Source organism: Solanum pennellii, chromosome 10, assembly GCF_001406875.1.
Source record: "Solanum pennellii chromosome 10, SPENNV200".
In the NCBI taxonomy this organism is placed as follows: Eukaryota; Viridiplantae; Streptophyta; class Magnoliopsida; order Solanales; family Solanaceae; genus Solanum; species Solanum pennellii.
The window spans coordinates 48,890,336-48,894,923 of record NC_028646.1 but is presented as its reverse complement, the minus strand read 5'-3'; the positions used below and the strand labels follow the sequence as shown (position 1 = coordinate 48,894,923).

General features: G+C 32.2%; 1 long non-coding RNA gene across 1 annotated transcript; it reads right to left on the bottom strand.

Annotated features, from left to right (window-relative positions):
- Positions 1-562: 562 nt before the first annotated feature.
- LOC114074339 lies at positions 563-2,609 on the bottom strand. Its single transcript, XR_003574704.1, has 2 exons — positions 2,109-2,609; positions 563-786 (listed from the first exon to the last, which is right to left on the bottom strand). It is a non-coding gene; the product is annotated as an uncharacterized LOC114074339 (long non-coding RNA).
- Between the last annotated feature and the right edge of the window lie 1,979 nt (positions 2,610-4,588).

The following is a 4,588-nucleotide window of genomic DNA, read 5'->3' as shown; positions in this document are numbered from 1 at the left end:
CTTAAAAATTTAGAGAAAATGGGTATGAAGTTTTTATTTATGCTTTAAAAAGGTTTTTAAGGAATTTGATGCGCCGCTAACATGCGGTTAGCACTTGACTAAAATACTTTTTTGACTATTTTTAAAAAATGTGATTTCACATAAAAAAACAATAACTTACAAAATTTGATCAACTTAGAGAAAAATGGCTAAATAAATGACATGTTCTATTTTATTTTATTTTTTTAGAGAAAGTGATGTCAAATGAAACTTAATTAAATAAGTGATTAGAATTTTCACATATAACTAGATTAATTAAGATTTGTTTGAATTGTTTTTAAAATGATATCTTTCACCAATTAAAAGCATGAAAACTCTTTAAAATTAATTTAAGAAGTTTTGGTTAATGATAAAATACAAGAGTTGATATGGAGCCAAATTTTATTCAAGTAAATTAACATAAAAATATAGTTTCTCTTTTGGAAATTTAATTACATTTAACCAAATCAAATAAAAAGGTTAGATTTAAACAAATTACATATAATAAACAAATAAGAAGGAAAAATAAAAGAGAAACAAAAAATTAGATTTTTGGGCCTTAGCCCAACCTATCCTAAAACTACCAAAAATCTGCACATATATATGGGGTTTTAGCCCAATTTCCCTGCATTTATATAGTGTATAAAGCGAGTCTATATTTTTGTATATTCTTGTGTACCAAGACCAACATCCAGTAGGTGCAGATTAGTGTATACAAAGATATATAATCCATTTTTGTACTCCCATACCTCCTTATCTGTTTTCAACCTGTATTTAAATACTTTTATTTGTATATGAATGTATACTTTCAACCTGTAATTCTGCTTCCAATGGTTTGACTAAGAATGGGGATTGAGTCGGTAAAGAAATTGAAGCTCGTATCAGAAATGCAAAGAGAAAAGAAAGTCCACAAGAGACTCGAGTGGGAATCACATGCAACAAAATGACAAAAGATTAGCACATAACTCAACCAAAACGAATACAAAAAAAAGGATATGCTAAAGAAATCATACAAGGACAAATATGAATCTTTAAAGAGATACACTAGAGAACACGATGTACAATTAAATAGTGAATTAACATGGTAACTAGCGATATGCATTACAGTGATCAAAAGGAATCATGACTTAGTTATAAATGACTGTATTGAACAATATTCTTTTCTTTAAAATTAAATAAAGGAGCACCAACATGGAAACCTACAGATATGACTAACATATTTATAAACTAGAGAGGACAATGTAACAAGTGAAAGAAAGCAATTAATGCACAACAAATGACTCCTGAATACTATTAAAGAAAACACATTACAGAAGAGCAAAACAAAAATAAAAGAAATACATAAAAGAGCAGATGCATTTCATTAGTTGAAAATAGTTTCACGGATCCAAAATGCGATATAGGTAGTCAAGAAAATATAAACCTTAAGAAGTAGGCAGCAACTCATGAAAAGGGCTCTAACATGTTATTCAAAACAGTGCAGCAACAAAAAGATTGAGAAACAGAGAAAGCGAAGCCATTAGCATACAGATATTATTTACACCGCATACTATTAGCCATATTAATTAATCATGAGACTCACAGACCTATGTAGATAATGATACTAACAATACAAACTAGATGAAGTACCATTTGATGATAGGAGACGCATTAGGAATGAGAATTGCAGCGAAACAATCATACGCTTCGAACCAACATGAAACCCAAACTCAAATTGAGAAGTATGAAATCACAAAATTAAATACTTCACCAGAGTTGAGGACATTTAACTATATGAATGCTAAAATGACAGATTTTGGCATCAATATTAAGACAAGACAAACGGAGATTAAATTGGATTAAGTTGTGTTGTCGAGAGCTTGCGACAGTAAATCATAAAACAAACAGAATACCCATCACTAATGAGAAGAGTCACTATTGATATGCTTCTCATTATTTTAAAGCCAAAAGTAGAAATATCAAAATGAATCAAACAGTCATCCATATGACACGGTCAAGAATTTCAGGAAATTCGAAACACAGTGAATCGAACAAGAAAACCAAACTAGGTTTATGACTTGTAAAACGGAAAATAGAAGGAGGATTATTACCTTTTTCAGCGATTGGAATCAACGAGCTTGACTATGAAGCAACTTCCACACCACACGAGATGAGTTCCGGTGAACTGCTCGGGAGTAAAAAAAGAAAGGACGTTTTCCTCGAGAAAAATCTTAAACCTAAAGTGCTATTTTAGCTATTCGACATTCCTATTTCTTAATGAAAATTCTCTGTTTCTTCAAAAGTGGCAAATTAATCCATAAAAAAAGTCCAATTTCCGATCCAAAAACTCCCTATGCTCGCCCCTTCCTTCAACGATGGGTAGGGGTAGTTTATATAGAGGGTGAAATGAGTGAAATTTTCGAATTTGAAATTCGAATGATGTGAAAAGTTGTGACTTCCGCAAAAGGAGGGGAAATGGGACGTGAGGGAGTACTGCTCACGCCGTTTGGAGTTGCTGTCGTTGTTGACATTTACTGGTTTTTTGGGTTTCGTCTTGGACGGTTGGATTTGGGCGTGTTCTTGCTAGAAAAAAAAAAAGCAGAAGGAATTTGGTATGTGGTACGTAATAATGCTGGCAACGGAACCGGTACTTACCGGATCCGTCCCGGTCCCGTTCGGTACCGGTTAGTATCGTTAAGGACTGCTAATTTCCGGTTCCGGGACAGGTACCGGGACGGAAATAGGTAAATACCGGAAATTACCGGTCCGGTTAAAAAAAATTTAAAAAAAAACATATCCGTTACTAGCCGTTGGGTAACGGCTAGTGGGCCCCCCAACGGCTATTTGAGTAGAATTTCAGCCAATAGGAGCCCTACCCCATCCCAAACTTTTTTAATACCCTAAAGTTTTAAAAATTACACTTTAATCCAATTTTTTACATATAAATACCCCTAAATTTCATTCTTTTAAATCACAAAATCATCTATTCATCTTCTACTCTCTCAACTCTCTACTCTCTATATCTAATCTCTAGTTCTATATATATAATATCTTAAATTCCGGTGTTGCCTTACTTGGTCTTTGGAAATTAGATTTGGAGCTTCAAAATTCAATTTTCAACTTTCCACGTTCGGCTTTCGGCGGTCATAAACGTCTACTTTTTTAAGTAGACGTTCGGTACATTCGTTCTAACTTTTATTTTATGTTTCATTTATATTTAAATAATTATTTATTTATTTTGTGATTTATTATTTGCATAATTGCATAACATTTTTCGTATTATATTTAATCTCACGTTTAATTTTTTAATATGGATTTCGGCAAAAATATTGTTCAAAAAGGAAAGGGGAAAAAAGTGCATTAGAGCGTGTAAAAAATATTTGTAACTTTACATCCTCCGATAATGCAAAAACCGGTAGTTCTTCTAAATCAAAAACTAAAAAATCTACTATATTAAGAATAAATACGGATGATTATACACATGTTGATGATACGGTTTTTAATATTGATAGTAATTCAGGATTAGATCCTTACAACGTCGCTTTGGTAATTTTGATGAGGATTTGCCTAGTGATAATGATAATGATATTGATGATTATACTGATACGCCTACTTTTGATGATGATGATGATGAAACTGAGCCACCTACGGCTACTAATACTCCCAGTCCCGCTCCCTTACGTTGTCCTGCCCCAGTTCCCCCAGTACATCCTAGGCCTAAGGTAGAACGTGTTAAAAAATCGGTTGTTTGGCAATTTATGACACAAAACGAAGATAAAACACAAGCTATTTGCAATAAATGTAAAAATATATTAAATCATAAAACTGTTGGCAAATATGGCGGGACGGGACATTTGAGTAGTCATTTAATGTCTTGTTGTAAAAATGAATTATTGCATGCTAAAGCGGTAGCGGAAGCTAAAAAAAAGGTACCCCCCTTCCTGAAAATGTAGGAGTAGGCGGCTCTAAAATGGTACAAACACAATTAAATCCGTCTAATGTTTCTGGCTATAGTTTACCACCTTCATATAGTAGAGAAAAAGATCTTGAAGAACTAGATAAAATGATATGTGTTATGGGTTTGCCATTTAGTTTTGCTGAAATCTCGGTTTTATACATTATATTCAAATTGTATATAATCCAAATTTTAAAGGTTTTGCTAGAAATACAATAAAAAAGGCTGTATTTGATTATCATGCACAACATTTTCAATATCTTCGTTGTTTATTTTATTATAATACTTGTAAAATAGCTATTACTTCTGATATGGGTCGTAGTGTAAATGGTAACGATTATTTGACTGTTACTGCACATTGGATTGATGAAAATTGGTATATGCAAAAAAGAATTTTAGGTTATAAATGTTGTCAAATGCAAAAAACCGGTAGTTATATTGCTCAAACTATTTTAGATATTTTACAAAGTTATGGAATATGTGATAAAATAAGTAGTATAACCTTAGATAATGCTTCAAGTAATAATTCTGCTGTTCAATATTTAAAACCTACACTTTGTCCTTTCTATGGTGATAATTATCATATTAGGTGTAGTGCACATATATATAATTTGATGGTTAGAGATGGTGTACATA